General features: G+C 43.2%; 1 protein-coding gene and 1 pseudogene across 10 annotated transcripts in view; one reads left to right on the top strand and one right to left on the bottom strand.

Annotated features, from left to right (window-relative positions):
• The window catches only part of PPP6R2 (protein phosphatase 6 regulatory subunit 2), an 83,334-nt gene that overhangs the window by 54,993 nt on the left and 6,245 nt on the right, over positions 1-22,096 (bottom strand). For 7 of the 10 annotated variants that reach the window (XR_003791153.1, XM_029205758.1, XM_029205754.1 and 4 more), the window contains exons 2-4: positions 11,815-11,941; positions 7,761-7,874; positions 6,555-6,624 (exon numbers count right to left, since the gene is read on the bottom strand). The gene's annotated coding sequence lies outside the window, so the exon portion shown is untranslated. Of the gene's footprint in view, positions 1-6,554; positions 7,711-7,760; positions 7,875-11,814; positions 11,942-22,096 lie in introns of those variants that run through there. The other 3 variants (XM_029205752.1, XM_029205755.1, XM_029205756.1) reach the window with 3 other exon arrangements.
• On the top strand, positions 20,440-20,871 carry LOC114886216 (annotated as a pseudogene).

The following is a 22,096-nucleotide window of genomic DNA, read 5'->3' as shown; positions in this document are numbered from 1 at the left end:
TTAAAATAAAAACATTTTGCATTATTCAAACCAGAAAATAAACAATAGCTCAAAAACAAACAAACGAAAAAAGAATCCGCCTGCCAATGCAGGGGACACGGGTTCGAGCCCTGGTCCAGGAAGATCCCACATGCCATGGAGCAACTAAGCCCGTGTGCCACAACCACTGAGCCTGTGCTCTACAGCCTGTGAGCCACAACTACCGAGCCCACGTCCTGCAACTACTGAAGCCCGCGCGCCTAGAGCCCGTGTTCCATGACAAGAGAAGCCACTGCAATGAGAAGCACGTGCACTGCAAGGAAAAGTGGCCCCCCCTCACTGCAACTAGAGAAAGCCTGTGTGCAGGAACGAAAACCTAACGCAGCCAAAAATAAAATAAATAAATAATTTTTTTAAAAAAGTAAAGCTTTATTAAAAAAAACAAAAAACAACATACTGTATACATCAACAGAGAGAAAGAAATCAGTAAAACAAATAATTAAGGCTAAATAATTACTGATGAAAAGCTATGAAGCTAAGTGCAAGATTCAGAAAGAATCCATAAATTGGAGAGGCTTATTATAAAATAATCTGTAATTTAAAATCTACAGGATTTCAGTAACATCAACAAAAAACAGCCTGGCCCAGTGCCCCCCTTCCGCCTCTCCATCTGGAGCCTGACCTCAGTCTTCACACATATCCCACCAGCTTTCCTCACAGTGGCAGCAAACCTCCACCTTACCACTCCCATCCAGAATCCCTGTTCTACTGCTATTAACAAGTTTTGTGTTATCTAGTAACGTGATGAGGAATCCTAATATATCCTTAAATCACTAATCAAATTTTTAAATAAAATAGAATGGAGGTCAGAATTCTGTGGCATGTCAATCAGGAGAGGAGCATGCTAATGTAGTTGTCTTACTGAAGGAAAGCGGAGATACTGTTAAGCTTGAAAAGTCAGAGAAGAAATACCTGGGACTTTCCTGGTGGTCCAGTAGGTAAGACTCCGCGCTCCCAATGCAGGGAGCCTGGGTTCGATCCCTGGTTGGGGAACTAGATCCCACATGCATGACGCAACTAAGAGTTTGCATGTGGAACTTCCCTGGTGGCACAGTGGTTAAGAATCTGCCTGCCAATGCAGGGGACATGGGTTTGAGGCCTGGTCCGGGAAGATCCCGCATGCTGCGGAGCAACTAAGCCCATGCACCCACAACCACTGAAGTCTGCGTGCCTAGAGCCCGTGCTCCGCAACAAGAGAAGTCACCGCAATGAGAAGCCCACGCACCACAACGAAGAGTAGCCCCTGCTCGCTGCAACTAGAGAAAGCCCACGCACAGCAACAAAGACCCAACGCAGACATAAATAAATAAATAACCATTATTAAAATAAAAAAAAAGAGTTCACATGCCACAACTAAGAAGTCAGCATGCCACAACTAAAGATCCCGCATGCCACCATGAAGCGCCCGAGTGCCACAGCTAAGACACAGCGCAGCCAAAATAAATAAATAAATACATATTTAAAAAAAAAAAAAAAAAAAGAGAAGAAAAAATACCCATGACAAAAGATCTTAAGTTCAGGGAGGTCACACACGCACAAAAAAGTTAGAATGTGTAATTTTAATCTGCAGTAAAACAAAACAATCTATCCAACGGAAAACAGGAAAGGAGAAATAAAAGCAAAAGTATTAGTAAATGAAAATGTGAAATAAAATGGAGAAATTAGTACTAATACACAACACTGTAAATCAACTATACTTCAATAAAAATAAATTTTTAAAAATAAATTAGTACTAATATAATAATAATTTCAACAACTGAATATGGGATAAACTAATCAATGCAAAAGAGTTTTCTCAGATTTAATTTTTAAAAAACAATATCCAACAAAAGACACACTTTAAAAAAACTGAAAAAGGTAGAAATGAAAAGACTGAAAAACATACACGAGGCAAATGTGAACCAAAATAAATTTGAGCCACAATCTTTATGTCTGACAAACTAAAAGTTAAGATAAAGTGAGATGCAAAGGATGTTATAAACAAGTAAAAGGGACAATAGGACAAGAATATATAACCATCACAAAGACAGAGGCATTTTATAGTATTGTTCAACTTCTATAAACTTTATTGCAGCAACTGAGAGAAATCCATAGATGAAAAATGCCTTGGCCCTGGGCATTTATTCTAGAGAAATAAAAAGTCAAAAACTGGAATTGGTCCAGATGGTCCTTGACACATGAACGCTAAAGTGTGGTCCATCCATACCATGGAATGTGACTCAGCAACCAAAAGGAACAAACTACTGATACGTGCAACAACTTGGATGAGTCTATACGGCAGCAGTCCCCAACCTTTTTGGCACCAGGAACCAGTTTCGTGGAAGACAGTTTTTCCACGGATTGTGGGGGGGTTGGTTCAGGCAGTAATGCGAGCAATGGGGAGCGGCGGGAAGCAGCAGATGAAGCTTCGTTCACTCACCCGCTGCCGCTCACCTCCTGCTGTGCGGCCCGGTTCCTAACATGCCATGGACCAGTACCGGTCCGCAGCCTGGGGTTTGGAGACCCCTGCTCTAGAGAATTATTGCTGAGCAAAAAAAAGCCAATCCTGGGGACTTCCCTCGTGGTCCAGTGGGTAAGACTCCACACTCCCAATGCAGGGGGCATGGGCTTGATCCCTGGTCAGGGAACCAGATCCTGCATGCATGCCGGAACTGAGAAGTCCACATGCTGCAACTAAGAAGTCTGCATGCCACAACTAAGAAGCCCACTTGCCTCAACTAAACATGCCGCAACAAAGATCCCTTGTGTCACAACTAAGACCCGGCACAGCCAAAACAGATAAATAAACTTTTTGTTTTTTAAAAAAAGCCAATCCCCAAAGATTACATACTGTATGATTCCATTTATATGTAACATTTTTGAAATGAAAAATTTTAGAAATGGAGGACAAATTAGTGGCATGAGGAGCAGGTAGGTGGAGAGAGGGAAATTAGTGTGGTCGTAAAAGCACAACAATAGAATCCTCGTGGCTTTGGAACTGTTCAGCATTTTGTCTTTGATGGTGGATACACAGCCACACAGATGACAAACTATAGAACTAAACACCTGCACACACAATACAAATACAACTCAGGAAGTATGGGTAAGATCAGCGGACTGTATCAATGTCAATTCCTGGTTGTGATTTTTCTACTGTAACTCTGCCAAATATTACCACTGGGGGAAACTGGACAAAGGGTACAAGGGATATCTCTGTATTATTTCTTACAGCTGCAATGTTAAAAAGGTGAATAATATTAATAAGCTCAAGCTATAAAAGAGACACAAAATTCTACACCCAAAGGACAGAGAATACAAATTCTTTTCGAAAACACCATGTAACATTTAAAAATATAAACCACATATTAAACCAATAAAGGAAGCCTCAACAGACTCCAAAAGACCACTATCTTGCAGACTGTGTTCCCCAAACAATAAAGCATAGAAGTTAATATATCAAGGATAGTTTTTAAAAATCAGTGACAAGCTAATCCTAAAATCCATATGGAAATGCAAGTGGTCCAGAACACACAAACAATCTTGAAAAGGAGCAATGCTGGAGGACTCATTCTTCCTGATTTCAAAATTTACTACGAAGTTCCAGTAAACAATACAATGTGGTACAGGCCTAAGGAATGACATGTACATTGATGGAATAGAATTGAGACAAGAAGTAAACACTCATGGGCTTCCCTGGTGGCACAGTGGTTAAGAATCCGCCTGCCAGTGCAGGAGACACAGGTTCGAGCCCCGGTCCGGGAAGATGCCACATGCCGCGGAGCCACTAAGCCCGTGTGTCACAAATACTGAACCTGCGCTCTAGAGCCCGCGAGCCAGCCCATGTGCCACAACTACTGAAACCCGCGCACCCTAGAGCCCGTGCTCCGCAACAAGAGAAGCCACCGCAATGAGAAGCCTGCGCACCGCAACGAAGAGTAGCCCCCGCTCACCACAACTAGAGAAAGCCCGTGCGCAGCAACGAAGACCCAATGCAACCAAAAATAAGTTAATTAATTGAAAAATAAATAAATAAACACTCACATTTACAGTCAACTGATTTTTGACAAGGGTGAAAGAATAATTCAATGGGGGTTAGAACAGTGTTTTCAATATATGATGCTGGAACAACTAGATATCTGCATGCGAAAGAATAAATGCAGACCCTTACTTATACACTGTATACAAAGACTTACCAACATAGATCAAAGACCTAAATTTAAGTGCTAAAACTATAAAACTCTTAGAAGAAAAAATCATGTATTTGCCAATGGTTTCTTAGATATGACACCAAAAGCAACAATAGAAAATATAACTTGGACTGGACTTCCTCAAAAATAGTTTTGTACTTCAAATGACACCTTTAAGAAAGTGTAAAGACAACCCACACCATGGGAGAACATTTTCACAAAAGAAAATTTTTGCAAATCATATATCTAAAAAAGGACTTGTACCTAGAATATATAAAAAACTCTTACAACTCAATAATAAAAAGACAAATTTTAGAACAAGTAAAGGATCTGGGCTTCCCTGGGGGCACAGTGGCTAAGAATCTGCCTGCTAATGCAGGGGACACGGGTTTGAGCCCTGGTCTGGGAAGATCCCACATGCCACAGAGCAACTAAGCCCGTGCGCCACAACTACTGAGCCTGAGCTCTAGAGCCTGTAAGCCACAACTACTGAGTCCACGTGCCACAACTACTGAAGCCTGCGTGCCTAGAGCCCGTGCTCCGCAACAAGAGAAGCCATGACAATGCGAAGCCCGTGCACTGCAACAAAGAGTAGCCCCCGCTCACCGCAACTAGAAAAAGCCCGCACACAGCAATGAAGACCCAACACAGCCAAAAATTAATTAATTAAGGAAAAAAATGAGTCAAGGATCTGAATAGACATTTCTCCAAAGAAAATATCCAAATGGACAAAAAGCACACAAGAAAATGCTCGGTACCATTAGCCATCTGGGAAATGCAAGTCAAAACCACAATGAAGGGACTTCCCCGGTGGTGCAGTGGTTAAGAATCCACCCACCAATGCAGGGGACAGAGGTTCAATCCCTGGTCCAGGAAGATCCCATATGCCACGGAGCAACTAAGCCCATGTGCCACAACTACTGAGCCTGTGCTCTAGAGCCTGCAAGCCACAACTACTGAGCCCATGAGCCACAACTACTGAAGCCTGCATGTCTAGAGCCTGTGCTCCACAAGAGAAGCCACCGCAATGAGAAGCACGCGCACTGCAACGAAAGAGTGGGCCCCGCTCACCGCAACTAGAGAAAGCCCACACACAGCAACGAAGGCCCAACGCAGACAAAAATAATAAAATAAATTAAATTTTTAAAAAATGTGGTCTATCCATACAATGGAATGTTATTCAGTAATAAGAAAGAATGAAGTACTGATAGCCCCCATGTAGCCTGGTTGGTTTCACCGCAGCAGCACCGAGGCGGCCTCAATGCGCCGAGCGCCCACACTATGCTGCTCTGCGTGACGCCAGCACTGCACACCAGGCCTGGGTCTGCACACACCAGCCCACAGGCCGCAGGTTCCTTCATGGTGGGGATGATCGTACATCTTATGTGTTCCACAAGACAGCACCGGAGCACACACAGAACAAATCTTGACCAACAGATAAAACCAAAATTTCACCCAAATAATCATATCATGCTACTCACTTATTCATACCTTTCACAGAGTCTGGAAGAGTAAACTAAGTTAACATCTACCTATTTACCCTAAATCATAACAGAGAAGTCTAGGCGGGATTTCCACCCTGTAAAAAAGAGTAAGACACTCAGGGGCCTCTGAGAACCCATCCCATCTGCAGAATCTGGTGCCCCAACCTATCTACCCCAGGGCCTATGTGCTAGAGTCGGCCCAGCTCAACGTTCCAAGACACGGGGATTTCACAGGCTGGTTAAGTTCTTTTCTTTTTTTTTTTTTTTCCCCAATAAATTTATTTATTTATTTATTTTATCTTTGGCTGCATTGGGTCTCTGTTGCTGCGCGCAGGCTTTCTCTTGTTGTGGTAAGCGGGGGCTACTCTTCATTGCAGTGCACAGGCTTCTCATTGCGGTGGCTTTTCTTGTTGCGGAGCACGGGCTCTAGGTGCGCGAGCTTCAATAGTTGTGGCACACGGGCTTAATTGCTCCGTGGCATGTGGGATCTTCCCGGACCAGGGATCGAACCCGTGTCACTTGCACTGGCAGGCAGATTCTTAACCACTACGCCACCAGGGAAGTCCCAAGTTCTTTTCTTTTAATTTAGAAAACTAACAGGGTTGCCAACTTTTTCACTCTCCCAAGCCAGGAGGAGGGAGGGAGGGAAAGAGAGAGAAAGAAAAGCAGACACAAAGGGGCTTCCCAAAAATAAATTAATTAATTAAATTAAATTTTTTAAAAAGGAGGAAAGGATAAACTGTCATCTACAGTCACCTTCAATTCAGACAACAATGGCTTTTCCAATATCAAAAGAAGAAAGCCATAATATCAGGATTGAGGATTATGTCTTACTTTAAAAAAAATAGTTTTAAGAAAAGCTCACCTTTGCTCATCTCACCAATATCACATACAGACCAGCATCTGAGGACCTCTATTTACATTACCATTGACACCTGAAATAAAAATAGGTTACTCTCAAAGTCATTCACTTAGATTGACTGTGTGCCTCACTAGCTCACACCGAGGCCATTAAACCAAAAATCTCTTGTGTAGCAACATTTCTGTGCTTCCGTGCATTTTAAGAAATATGTAATCTCATCAGTGGCATCCCTTAAAGAGTTCATAGCAATGGTATTGGTTTAGGCGCAGCTAATTTCACTGCCTAAGGAACTGGTTTAAACTGGTTCTAGAACTGTTACTCAGGTAATACTGCATAGTTCTTTTCCAAACGTTTCAAGATGACTCTACTTTCTTTTTTAATATTTACTTATTTATTCATTCATTCATTCATTTTCGGCTGCGTTGAATCTTAGTTCCGGCACTCAGGACTTTTCGTTGCGGCGAGCAGGCTACACTCTGGTTGTGGCGTGTGGGCTTAGTTGCCCCGCAGCATGTGGAATCTTAGTTCCCCAACCAGGGATCGAACCCGTGTCCCCTGCATTGGAAGGCGGATTCTTAACCACTGGACCACCAGGGAAGTCCCTTCCAAACGTTTCTTGTATCCCAACAACTATGCACTACTCTCCAAAAAGATGCTAGCATCCTCTTAATTGGCCCTCACCTACAGGCAGGCTAATTTTCCTTCCCTAGATGACCCAGAGGCCCGCCACTGACAGCACATCTTTAGAACAAGCTACTGGCTCACAGAACTGGCGTGTTGACTTGAGACGTCTCTGGTTATATGTGAGATGCAACACAGCACAAGGATTCCCATCACATCCAGACAACAGCCTCCACAGTCTGTCTGGAATGCCAAGCAAAGTATTACCAGCATCTTCTAGACTCTTATCCAACAGCCAAATGAGAGGAACTTCAAGTTCCTCTTGAACTACCTCTTCATTTACTTCTTTTGGTTAGTATAACCATCGGACACAAGGCAGCTTCCAGAGAAATGCTGTCCATACGATCATGCAGGTCCTTGGACAGAGCCCTTCAGAAAAGAACATTCTGCAGTAGAGACTGTTGCTAAGAGAAAATGAGAATCTGAAATGCAGCCTATACCTGTCTGACCAATTGCTTTTTAAAAGTTTCACAACCGAGGTCCTGGCTCTGCTGTGTGACCTGACCTCTTGTGCCCTGGCGTCCTCACCTGTAAACGGGGGACCAAGAGCGCCGTCCACGTAGAGCTGCTGTGAGGCTGAACTGAGCTACCCCATGAAGAGCCCAGAACAGGGGCTGGCACACTTTCTCCTCAGTCTCCTGACTGCAAAGGAGAGAAGGAAACAGAGACAAGGTCACCTTGCCACAGAGCACGGGCTCACTTGCTCATGGGAGCTGACCGTGAGCCTCTCCCGGTGCCACCTTCAAGTGGCATCACACTGGTAGCTCACGTTGGACATGACAGAAGCATTAGCACTGTAGAAATCAACAAATGCTACAAGCCAGGAGGTTTTTGTGCTTTTGTTTGGTTTTTGGTTTTGACTTAAAAAAATTTTTTTTATTATTATTTTTATTTTTATTTTTGGCTGCATTGGATCTTCCTTCCTGCGTACAGGCTTTCTCCAGTTGCAGCGAGCGGGGGCTACTCTTCATTGCGGTGTGCAGGCTTCTCATCCTGGTAGTTTCTCTTGTTGTGCAGCACGGGCTCTAGGCACGTGGGCTTCAGTGGTTGCAGCACGTGAGCTCAGTAGTTGCAGCACTCGAGCACTAGAGCATGTGGGCTTCAGTAATTGCGGCACGCGGGCTCTAGTGCGCAGGCTCAGTAGTTGCGGCTCACAGGCTTAGTTGCTCTGGGGCATGTGGGATCTTCCTGGACCAGGGATAAAACCTGTGTCCCCCACACTGGCAGGTGGACTCTTAACCACTGCACCACCATGGAAGCCCCGTGGCCAGGAGGTTTTTGACTCTCCCAGAGAGCCAGATATTAAACATTTACCAACACACCACTGGAATTCTATTGGTCTGGAAAAAAGCGACAATGTGAATCCATGGAGAGCAGCGGATACTTGCACAATCAGTCAAACAACAAACAAGACCATGTCTATACTGGGCACAGTCCACTGGGGGTGGCGGGGGGGGCGGACCAAAAAGAAGGGGGTGGGGTGGGAGGAACAGGTGAATAAAAATCTAAAATCAGAAGTGAAAAGAATAGCCACAGGACGCCCCTCGTGGCGCAGTGGTTAAGAATCCACCTGCTAATGCAGGGGACATGGCGGAGCAACTAAGTCCGTGTGCCACAACTACTGAGCCCACGTGCCACAACTACTGAAGCCTGTGCACCTAGAGCCCGTGCTCCACAACAAGAGAAGCCACTGCAATGAGAAGCCCACGCACCACAACGAAGAGTAGCGCCCGCTCTCCGCAACTAGAGAAAACCCGTGCACAGCAATGAAGACCTGTGCAGCCAAAAATAAATAAATAAATATATTTAAAATAAGTAAATAAAAATAAAGAGTATGCTTATTTAATAGTCTGTTTCTTTTTTTAAAATACTTATTTATTTACTATTTATTTTTGGCTGCGCCGGGTCTTAGTTGCTGCACGAGGGATATTTAGTTGCAGCATGCGGACTTCTTAGTTGTGGCATGCAGACTTCTTAGTTGTGGCATGCAAACTCTTAGTTGCAGCACGCATGTGGGATCTAGTTCCCCGACGAGGGATCAGAACCTGGGCCCCCATGCACTGGGAGCGTGGAGTCCTACCACTGGACCACCGGGGAGGTCCCAATAGTCTGTTTCTGATAATCCCCAAATCTAAAATCTAAAATCTCGGGAGGGTTGTTTCTACTGGTTTTCATGCATGTGCCTTATTCCCTTGTGTGCTTGTCCAGTTTTGTCTGTGTGCTAATCAACATCCTTAAAAAATAGTCATAGGTGTTTTCTGCATTTTCGGATGATGGTAACTTCCTCCAGAAAGGTTTTATGTTTGGTCCCATTGCTGCCTGAAGGCATTACCAAACCAGAAAACCTTAAATTCATGCTTCATTTCCCTGAGCCTGGGCTACAAATCCTCCCAAAGGCCGATCCACAGCCATAACTCTCCCCCTTTTCTCCTGCTACATTTAGTAAAAAGCTGGGGGAAAGATGGAGTTAGGCAGGTACGCTTCTAGCTCACCCTGCCTCTGAGGGTACAGACTTTCAGAGCCCATTTAATATGAGGAGGGCCCCTTTTAGGTTCCCTACCTTGAGAGGACTTCACTTCAGAGGCCGGCAAGGACTCAGAAATCAAAGCCCCACTTTGTCCAAATCAGCAAATGTCCTTTAGGCAAAGGCAGATTCCACCCTATGGTGTTTAAATTACCTTTAAATTACCTTTCTGGGTTCTTCCTTTGTTATATTTTGGTTTAAAACTTCCTTGCAATATTGTCAGTCTTTCTGATTTTTTTCTTTTCTCTTTTTTTTCTCTTTGGCTGCATTGGGTCTTCGTTACTGTGTGCAGGCTTTTCTCTAATTGCGGAGAGCGGGGGCTACTCTTCGTTGCAGTACACAGGCTTTTCATTGCAGCGGCTTCTCCTGTTGTGGAGCACGGGCTCTAGGCGCTCGGGCTTCAGTACTTGTAGCTCACAGGCTCTAGAGCACAGGCTCAGTAGTTGCGGCACCCAGGCTCAGCTGCTCCATGGCATGTGGAATCTTCCAAAACCAGGGCTCGAACCCGTGTCCCCTGCATTGGCAGGCGGATTCCCAACCACTGCGCCACCAAGGAAGCCCTTGATTTTTTTCTTTAATCCAACAATTTTAATTGTTTTCCACAGGGTGGGGGATGGGAGGATAGCAGGTAGTCCAAATAATCTAGCCTAACAATTACCAAATACATAAAAACACTGATGTTTTTCTGTAAAATATACCTGATACACAATTCTATACTGAAGTTTATATTCTCTCATCACTTTGAGGACTTACTCCACTCTCTAGTGGCCTCTATTCATGCTAATGAGACATCCGTTGTCAACCTAACAGACACTCCTTTGTAGGTAATCTCTCTTTTACCTCTGGCTTAAGGTCTTTTTGTCTTTGTTGTTACACAATTTCAGTGTATGGGTGTGGGTTTCCTTTTACTTATACTGTTTAGGACATAGTGTGCTTCCTAAATCTACAGATTTCTCTCTCATTAGTTTCTGAAAAGTCAACACTATTAACACTTTGAATAACGCCTCTCTTCCTTCTCCCTACTTGTCCATCCCGGGATTCCAACTACACAGTCACAGCACACTTTTATCCTACCCTCCACTTAGCTAGTCTCACTTTCCATCTCCCATCTCTCAATGCTGCACACTGGATAATTTCTTCATGTATATATTCCAGTTCACTAATTCTGCCTTCAGCCATGTTTAATTTATTTAATTCACATATATTGTTTTTAATTTCAACTTATTTTTCATTTCTGAAAGTTCTACTTGGAATCATTTTGATACCTTGGTTTTCATTACTAATTTTTATTCTATTTTGTATTTCTTCAAAAATTTCATACATTATTATATATACTGCATCTGATTATCCAATACCTGCAGACCTTGGGGTATCTAATTCTGCCAACTCCTCACAATGGTGTGTGTCCTGAATATAGAATGAAGCTTGCTTAAACGTAATCTACAGAAATCCCGAGGGCCTACACTGAGTATGCTTTGCTCTGAAAAGGATTTATCTTCTCTTCAGCAAGGAGCAAAAGAGTGCTATCATAATACTCACTGTTTCTTTTCTTTTCTTTTTCTCTTTTGGTTTTTGAAGAGTTAGCTTAATTTTTAAGCACCGAAGTGCTCCCGGGAAGTTGTACCTACTGTAATTTATCCAGCATCTAATCAGATTGCAATGGGCAAACCTTTTAGGGGCATCTACTACAGCTGGAGGCACACGCCCCTCCCCCCCTTTTCAGCTTCTACTTGGAATGTGTTCTGATGGCGGCCATAACACATATAAGCCTATCTCACCTATTCCCCACGGGTGAGACACGGCATGTTCCTCACTACATATGCATGACTGTCCCTGTTTTATTTGGATTACCCTTTGGCTTGGAGAGACCAAGTAACTTTTCCACAACACAGCATCTCAAAACCAGACACAGGAGGGTCAAGAATCCCTAAAAGTCAGGACACTATATGCACATCTTCAAAACTAAAATTCGTGTTGGCATCCATCTTCGAATGTCCCCTTATACAGTATATTTGCATAAATTACACAATAAAACAGAATCAAAAACAATTATCTTACCTTCTGGGGAAACTCCTTGTTTAAATTTTGTATTTAGGCAAAATATAAAAACATTTGGGATTTTCTCTTGGAGTATATGCAACTTTAAGAAAAATTTTTTCATTCAGTAGACTTATAATCTCTTCACCTGAAAAATAAGAGGAAAAAAACTTATTTTAAGTTCTACTTCTGTAAAGTTAACTCACCAAAATGATAGGGAAAAGGAAAACAAAAATCATTAGCTTTACTCAGTATTTAAATTATCAGAACATTTCATGATTAAGGATCTAAAAACTCCCTTGTCCATGCCTGTTCTACAGACATTGGTACCAATGATACACACCCACTTTAAATCTGGTTAACTAACTCAATGGTTGGAATTTAAGGACATGAGAAGGATCTCTGTGAAGTTGTCTAGTTTCATGCCTACACACTATAACTATCAAGAGACACATATCCTGGTCACAAGATGACTGGACGGCTCACTGATGATCCATCACAACTTCTAGAAGGAAAGTGCTCCAAAATGCTCCAGGTGTGATCCCTAACACCATTTCCAAATAACGTGACTAGCGCTCCTTGGCGAAAGGACTGACTTCAAGGCATGCAACAAAAACACAGACCAGGGGGCTTCCCTGGTGGCGCAGTGGTCAAGAATCCGCCTGCCAATGCAGGGGACACGGGTTCGAGCCCTGGCCCGGGAAGATCCCACATGCCGCGGAGCAACTAAGCCCGTGCGCCACAACTACTGAAGCCCATGCGCCTAGAGCCCGTGCTCTGCAACAAGAGAAGCCACCGCAATGAGAAGCCTACGCGCCACAACGAAGAGTAGCCCCAGCTCACCACAACTAGAGAAAACCTGCGTGCAGCAACGAAGAACCAACGCAGCCAAAAAAATTAAAAAATAAAATAATTTATTAAAAAAAAAAACAACAACACAGACCAGCAGAGCACAGGACTGTTCGTTCTGTATTTGCATGGAAGTCATGATTTTACCTTTTTCTAAAAAATTAATTTTTTTTTAATTTATTTTTTTGGCTGCGTTGGGTCTTCGTTGCTGTGCGCGGGCTTTCTCTAGTTGCGGCGAGTGGGGGCTACTCTTCGCTGCGGTGCGCGGGCTTTTCATTGCAGTTGGCTTCTCGTTGCGGAGCATGGGCTCTAGGCGTGCAGGCTTCAGCAGTTGTGGTTTGCAGGCTCTAGAGCGCAGGCTCAGCAGTTGTGGCGCACGGGCTTAGTTGCTCCGTGGCATGTGGGATCTTCCCGGACCAGGGCTCGAACCCGTGTCCCCTGCACTGGCAGGTGGATTCTTAACCACTGTGCCACCAGGGAAGCCCAATGATTTTACCTTTTGAAAATTATACTTTAGCAATAGGAGGGGTGGCTGTTCTAGAATATAAGAGCCCTAAGAGACCTAATCATCAAATATAATATTTAGATCTTGTTTGGGTCCAATTAAAATGAATCAACTCGAAGAGTATATTTTTGAAGCTATTGGGGAAATCTGAATATGGACTGGTATTAGATGGTATTAAGGAATTACTGTAAATCTCTTAGTTGTAAAAGTGACATGACCACTATGTTTTTAAAAATAAAAACTTCCCTTATCTGTTAGAGAGAAAAAGTGAAGTATTCATGGGTGAAATGATATTATTTCTTGGATTTACTTTTAAAACACTCCACCAAAACACAAGAACCAAACAAATTTTAAAAGTGTGAGAGAGATATTACTCAGCCATAAAAAGAAACGAAATTGAGTTATCTGTAGTGAGGTGGATGGACCTAGAGTCTGTCATACAGAGTGAAGTAAGTCAGAAAGAGAAAAACAAATACCGCATGCTAACACATATACATGGAATCTAAAAAGAAAAATGGTTCTGAAGAACCTAGGGGCAGGGCAGGAATAAAGACACAGACGTAGAGAATGGACTTAAGGATATGGGGAGGGGGAAGGGTAAGCTGGGACGAAGTTAGAGAATGGCACTGACATATATACACTACCAAACGTAAAATAGATAGCTACTGGGAAGCAGCTGCATGGCACGGGGAGATAATAAGCTCAGTGCTTTGTGACCACCTAGAGGGGTGGGATAAGGAGGGTGAGAGGGAGACGCAAGAGGGAGGGGATGTGGGGATATGACGCAAGAGGGAGGGGATGTGGGGATATACGTATGCATATAGCTGATTCACTTTATTATACAGCAGAAACTAACACAACACTGTAAAGCAATTATACTCCAATAATGATGTTTTTTAAAAAAATAGACAGTTCACAACATTAAAAAAAGTGTGAGAGAAAAAGGGACAGATTAAAAAATAATAATAATAACTGGCAAAGTACCAATCACTGATAAAGCTAGGAGATGAGTACGTGGGTGTTCATTATGTTTTCTGTACATTTGTGTATTTTAAAATTTCATATAAAAGTCAAGCAAAAAAAAAGGCACTCGAAGTTGTGCTACTAAGCCAGGAATAAGTCAGTGTTATCTCCTAAAATAGGAAAATCTTTTTACATCTGTGAAACAGAACAAAGGAAACTTCCTTTACAATAGAGTCAGGAGGCCAGAAGGGGAGCCCTCACCCACTGCTACTCAGCCTCAACCACAGACCCCCATGGAGGAAGGTTTCCCGTTTGCCCAGCAACTCAGCCAGTGAGAAACCATCACCACCCTGAACTCTCACTTTCCTCCAATGGACTTTTGTTCAAAATAGCCCCTCCCAACTTCCTCCTTTTTCTCTACAAAGTAACCTTCCTCTGCTTTGTTCGTGAGACTTGCCTACGGCTTTTGCTATTGCTTGCTTGTGCTGAATTGCAACTCTCTGCTATTCCCAAAGAAACCCATTTTGCTGGTAAAATAACTGGCTGTTTTACTTTTAAAGTTGGCACATCTAACATTTCAAAATTATTAAGCTAAATAATTCAAAATTGGCTTTTCAGCACTTTATACACAGTTTCAAAATAAGGAAGTATCTCTGTAAGGGCCCTAAGACCTCTACATTCTGACTTTGAACCAGTGCTTCTATAACGTACATGTTCTTGACCAATTCTACTTAGTCTGAGCTGGAGGAAACCCGAAGCAGCCGGGACATCACGGCGGACACGCAGCCAGGGAATGAGTGACACCTTCTCCTCAGGGGGCACAAATTCTGAGCATCCTCCCCGTGCTTGCACTCCCTGGCAGCGTCACCCTCTCCCACGTCCTCCCACTGCAGGTACGAGCGTTCTGTCACCAGTGTCCTCCAGCCCAGACCACGCGGGTTCTTCTTCTCAGCAGGCCCTCAGGATCTCATTCTGTAGCCTGGTTCTCCTGTGACACCTTTCTCCCAAGCCCTATCCCCACCTCCTTCCCTAAATACATGAATTCCCTTCATGTCCACCCAGGTAAGGCCACCTCTGCTCTCCTACCCAGGCATCCCGAACTAGAAAGGGGTCAGCATTCTCATAGGTCCCATCACTATCTTCTATGCTTCCTAATACCTTCATTCAAATACCTGTTTTTGATACTTTTGCTTCCGGCCAAGACGAAATAACAGGGACGAGATTTACAAATGAAATGGTTTTCAAGACACTGGCTATCCTGCAGTGACGAACAGTGATCCCTGACAGGAGGGAAACAAGAGGAGCCCTTTAACTGCCCAGCCTTCTGCCTGACAAGTAGTTCTGGGTAACAGCAGAGACACCAGGTGGGGTCCAGCAGTCCCCCGAGGCGAAGAAACAGCACTGGGAGTCCAGGAAGGCCAAGGCGCTAGAGTCCACAGGCAGAGCACTGGAAGGGACAGAGTCGTAGACAGCGCTGAGGATCTGCGGGCTCCAGCCAGGTACTGATCAACGGAAGTGTGTAAGAAAGGCATCCAAGTCAGGGATTAGTGGGAACCACCCTCCAATTTCACACGGGGCCAAGGAGAGTTACTCTTCCTCCCAGTCACAGTGGAAAATTTCCTAATTTCGGGGCATTGGACAAAGTACTCAGTAGACTTTTGCCTCAGTGGTGGGGCAAAGTGACTCAACACTGGACTCAACGTTACTCTGGTCCCACCTAACAAAGCCTAAAAGCCAGACCCACAGAATCAAACTGTTTCTGAGTAATTTAACAACATTCCAGAACAAAGGTCAAGAATATTTATAGAAATACAAAAATACCCAGCATCCAACAAGATAAAAGTCACAGTGTCTTGGCATCCAATCAAAAATGACCAGACATGCAAGGAAGCAGGAAAACACAAACCATAATCAACCTAGAAACGACACAGATGATAAAATTAATAGACAAGGACAGTTAAGCAGCTGTTGTAACCGTACTCCGTATGTTCAAAAACCTAGAGGAAATATTAGACGTGTTAGAGACATGAAAGATATACGAAGACCCAAACAGAATCATAAATATACTCTTAATCCAAAAAAAGGCAGAAAAAGAGGAAAAGGGAACAGAGAGCACACTGCCAGCCTCGACACCAGGCCACGTTAAGTGGGGCCACCACTCAACACAGTCTCAGTTCTCTTTCCTCATCCCCACCCACCTCCCCAACCACACCAGCACCCACTGCTTCTTAAATATGCTGCTTCTTAAATACAGCTGACACCTTGGCACCTGGGTCCCCTCTGCCTGGAAAACCCTTCGTCACATCTTCCTACCTGGCAAATTCCTGTCTGCTCCTCAAGTCCAAAATTCACCAAAAACCACTTCTGTCAGGTCACTGAGTCCTTCCTCAGTGCTCTCACAAGAGCAGTTCCAGAGAATCAACACACTATAATTATCTAGTTTTACATATCTTTATTTATTCTGAATTATGAAAAAATTTAAAATATAAAAAGGTCCAGAGAAGAATATAACAAATATCCATGTATTGGGATTTAATAAATGTTACCATTTGCTCACATATGCCGCCTACTTTAAAAAAAATAGTTTCTAATACACTGAAGAATTGACAACCTATTCAACTCCCTTCATCCACAGAGATAATCATTAATTCGCAGTATCCATAACTTCATTCTTTTACTACTTACATAACTATAAGTAATGCATTATTTTAAGAGTATATTTAGGACTTCCCTGGTGGCACAGTGGTTAAGAATCCACCTGCCAACGCAGGGGACACAGGTTCGAGCCCTGGTCCGGGAAGATCCCACACACCACGGAGCAACTAAGCCCGTGCGCCACAACTACTGAGCCTGCGCTCCAGAGCCCGCATGCCACAACTACTGAAGCCCACATGCCTAGAGCCCGTGCTCCACAACAAGAGAAGCCACCACAATGAAAAGCCCGTGCACCACAACGAAGAGTAGCCCCAGCTCGACACAACTAGAGAAAGCCCGCGTGTGGCAACGAAGACCCAATGCAGCCAAAATAAATAAATTAATTTAAAAAAATAAAAACAAATATTTGGAGGTACTGGAGACCAATCAAGAACATGCAGAAACTGGAGGGAACACGATCTCTGTCAGAAGGAGAGCAAGGAGGAAAGAGGCCAGAGTTCAGGGCTACCAGCATGGCTGAAAATCAAACAGGAAAATCAGAAAAGGGAGCCCCCCCAAACCTACATTAAATTCCTCCCAAATCCTTGGCTGACTCCTAAACAGCATGTGGTGGGATGAGACACCAAGAAACCAAGCAGAAAAATAGGTCAAACTCAAAGAAATAGAGAGTAGAAAAGAGGCCAGGGGGCAGGGGGGTGCAGGGAGAGGTTGGTAAAAGGGAGCAAACATTCAGCTATAAGATGAAGAAGGTCTGAGGATCGGATATAAGAATATGGTGATTGGGCTTCCCTGGTGGTGCAGTGGTTGAGAGTCCACCTGCCGATGCAGGGGACACGGGTTCGTGCCCCGGTCCAGGAAGATCCCACATGCCGTGGAGCGGCTGGGCCCGTGAGCCATGGCCGCTGAGCCTGCGCGTCTGGAGCCTGTGCTCCGCAACGGGAGAGGCCACAACAGTGAGGGGCCCGCGTACCGCAAAAAAAATAAATAAATAAATACAGTATCTGAAATTAAAATGTCACTGGACGGAATTAATAACCTAATGAGCACAAAGAAAAGCAGGGAATTTGAAAACAGATGAAAAGAAAATATACAAATGTAAACAAAGAGAGAAAGAGGAATTTTGAAAATACCAACACATTCGAAACCTGTGGGACAACATCAAACAATCTAAAATAGTTATCACTGGAGGGACTTCCCTGGTGGTCCAGTGGGTAAGACTCCACATGCCTAATGCAGGGGGCCCGGGTTCAATCCCTGGTTGGGGAACTAGATCCTACATGCACGCCACAACTAAGAGTTTGAATGCTGCAACTAAGAGTCCACAGGCTGCAACTAAAAAAAAAAAAAAAAAAATCCTGTGTGCTGCAACTAAGACCCAGAGCAGCCTAAATAAATAAATAAATATTAAAATAAAATAAAATATATTTTATTTTACTGGAGTCCCAAGAGAAGACAGATGATGAGGCAAAAGAGTTATTTAAGAGGCAATGGCCAAAAAGTTTCCAAAGTTGATTAAATACATCAACCCACAGATCCAAGAAAGATAAACACTAAAACAGCACACCTAGAAGATTATAGCCAAATTGAAAAGTTTTTAATAAAGAATTTATTTAATAAAAATAAATATACATCTTAAACACAGCAGGAAAAAGTGTATCAGGTAAACAAAAGTAAGAATGATAGCTGATTCCCCATCAGAAACAACAGAAACTAAAAGACAACAGAATAACTTTTTCAAGGTGCTGGGGAAAAAAGCTGTCAACCTAGAATTATCCAGCAAAAATATCCTTCAAAACTGAAGGGCAAATGAAGACTTTTCCAGACAAACAAAAGTTGAGTGATTCTGTCCCCAGTATACCCACAACATGCAAAATACTGAAGGAAGTGCTTCAAGCCAAAGGAATATGATCCCATACAGAAATCCAATCTACAAAAAGAAATGAAGACCTTCCCAACTCACTCTCTGGGGCCGGTAATACCCTGATACCAAAACAAAAGATATCATACGGGAGGGACTTCCCTGGTGGCGTAGTGGTTAAGAATCCACCTGCCAACACAGGTTCAAGCCCTAGTCTGGGAAGATCCCACATGCCCCAGAGCAGCTAAGCCCATGCGCCACAACTACTGAGCCTGTGCTCTAGAGCCTGCAAGCCACAACTACTGAGCTCGTGTGCCACAACTACTGAAGCCCACGTGCCTAGAGCCTGTGCTCCACAAGAGAAGCCACCGACCGCAATGAAAAGCCCACGCACCGCAACGAGGAGTAGCCCCCACTCGCCGCAACTAGAGAAAGCCCGCACACAGCAACAAAGACCCAACACAGCCAAAAATAAATAAAAAAATTTTTTAAAAAAAGATATCATACGGGGAAAAAAGGTCATACACAAATATCACATGAATATATATAATATATGCAAAAATCCTTAACACTAGTAAACCAAATCTAGCCACTTTTTTTTTTTTTTTTTTTTTTTTTGCGGTATGCGGGTCTCTCACTGTTGTGGCCTCTCCCGTTGCGGAGCACAGGCTCCGGACACGCAGGCTCAGCGGCCATGACTCACGGGCCCAGCCGCTCCGCGGCATGTGGGATCTTCCCGGACCAGAGCACGAACCCGTGTCCCCTGCATCGGCAGGTGGACTCTCAACCACTGCACCACCAGGGAAGCCCTAGCCACTTTTTTTTGTTTTGTTTTCTGGCTGTGCCACACGGCATGCGGGATCTTAGTTCCCTGACCAGGTCGAACCCATGCCCCCTGCAAAGGAAGCGCGGAGCCCGAACCACTGGACTGCCAGGGAATTCCCCCTCAGCCACTTTTAAAAAGGATTATACACCCCACACTAAGGGGATTTATCCTAAGAATGCAAAGTTGCTTTAACATCTGAAAATTAATTAATACAACACATCATATTGATAGGATAAAGGACAGAAACCAAATAATCATCCCAACAAATGTAGAAAAGGCATTTGACAAACTCCAACACCCCTTCATGGTAAAAACTTTCCATAAGATAGAACCAGAAAGCAACCTCCTCAACCAATGAAGACCCACTATCACCACTTCCATTCAACATTGTATTAGAGGTTCTAGCTGGTACTACAAAGAAAAACAAATGAAAGGCATAATAATTGGAAAGAAAAACTGTCTTTATTCACAGATGATATGATTATATAGACAGAAAACACAAAGGAATATACAAACCTACCATGAGAACTGATAAGTGAATTGAGCAAAGTTGTAAGATACATGATAAGTATACATAAACCAACTGTGTTTTTGTACATTAAGTAGTTCAGGGACTTCCCTGGTGGTCCAGTGGGCAAGACTCCGAGCTCCCAATGCAGGGGGCCCGGGTTTGATCCCTGGTCGGGGAACTAGATCCCTCATGCATGCCACAACTAAGAATCCACATGCCGCAACTAAGAAGCCTGCATGCTGCAACTAAAAGATCCCGCATGTCGCAACTAAGATGCCACGTGCCACAATTAAGACCCGGTGCAGCCAAAATAAAATAAATAAATAAATACTTTAAAAAATACTTATTAAAAAAACAAGTAGTTGAAAAACAATATAAAAATATTTTAAATAACATCAAAAATATCAAGTACCTACAAACATACTTAACGAAAAAGGTGTACTTTTCACACTGAAAATTACAAAACGTTGCTGAGAAAAATTAAGGAAAATTTAAATAAATGGAGAGATATACCATTTGCACAGAAGACTCAAAGTTAATAACTCAATTCTAAAAGTGATCTATAGATTCAATGTAATCCCAACCGCAGTCGGCACGACGGGCTTTCCATCATGGAACCATGGCCCACAGAGACGGCCCTGGCGCTGGTCAGCGCTGCTGTGACTTACTCGAAGCCTCGACTGGCCACATTTTGGCACTATGCCAAGGTTGAGCTGGTTCCTCCAACCCCTGCTGAGATCCCTACAGCTATTCAAAGCTTGAAAAAAATTATCAATAGTGCTCAAACTGGTAGCTTCAAACAGCTAACAGTTCAGGAAGCTCTACTGAATGGTTTGGTGGCCACTGAGATGTGGATGTGGTTTTATGTTGGCGAGATCATAGGCAAGCGTGGCATCATTGGCTATGTTTGAAGACCAATCTTTGCTTTGTTATTTGGGTGTTCTTGGACCATGCGTAAGCAGACTTTTACTTGAATAAAATAAGACAATGTGCCAAAATCAGTGTTTTCTCTGTCAAGCACTACATGAAAGGTCACAATTTTTCTTGATATTAAGCTGGGTTGTCTTTTGCTTTAATACATTAATACAGCTCTAAATCCATGTCTTTGCTTAGCCTGCTATTGGAAAGGATAGATATGAATATACCAACCTGGTACATGTATATATGAGGATAGCATTTTACTTTGAAGGCTTGAAATAAACATTTAAGCTTAATTTTAGAAAAGTTGGGGAAAGGCTTTGAGAAAACAAGAACTTGTTCCAGTAGGAGAAAAATAATACCATGTGCCAAACATGGTATATACTAGTTAAATCACCTAGTATAAAGAATACAATTTGGACTGTTTTTTTGTTTTTTTTTAAATTTTATTTATTTATTTATGGCTGTGTTGGGTCTTCGTTTCTGTGTGAGGGCTTTCTCTAGTTGTGGCAAACGGGGGCCACTCTTCATCGCGGTGCGCAGGCCTCTCTTGTTGCAGAGCACGGGCTCCAGATGCGCAGGCTCAGTAATTGTGGCTCACAGGCCCAGTCGCTCCGCGGCATGTGGGATCTTCCCAGACCAGGGCTCGAACCCATGTCCCCAGCATCGGCAGGCAGATTCTCAACCACTGCGCCACCAGGGAAGCCCCTGGACTGTTTTTCTTTGCTAAAATCAGAGAAAGACCCCTTGGACAACAGCTGTGTCTGTAAATGTAGGGGTGCTTTTTGTCAATTTGAATATAGCTTCCCCAAAAGAGACCAGCCAGGTGATATTCTGTGTGTCTTTGTAACATCTTTAACACTAGGACAGAGAATGAAAGCAATGACCTATGTTTTCAATCTAATTTTGATATGTTATTAATCTCTTTTTTTTTAAAGACCTATCTTTACAAAAATAAAATATCCTATAGATATTTAACAGGATTATAGTTTAGCAGCGTCCATGGGTCAAAATAGTATATTATGTCCTGAAATAAATACAAGTGATTGGTTAAAAAAAAAAAAGTAATCCCAACCAAACTGCAGCAAAAATTCCTATCCAAATTGAAGAGCTTATTCTACAACTGGCAAGATAATTTTGCACAGGAATAAAGGTGGAGGTCTCACACTACCTGATTTCCAGACTGACCATAAAATTACAGACATTAAGACAGCATGG

Source organism: Monodon monoceros, unplaced genomic scaffold (assembly GCF_005190385.1).
Source record: "Monodon monoceros isolate NGI ecotype Baffin Bay Population unplaced genomic scaffold, NGI_Narwhal_1 Super_Scaffold_6, whole genome shotgun sequence".
Classification (NCBI taxonomy): domain Eukaryota; kingdom Metazoa; phylum Chordata; class Mammalia; order Artiodactyla; family Monodontidae; genus Monodon; species Monodon monoceros.
Note: the sequence above shows the minus strand (reverse complement) of the source record. Positions and strands in the feature narration are given on the sequence as shown.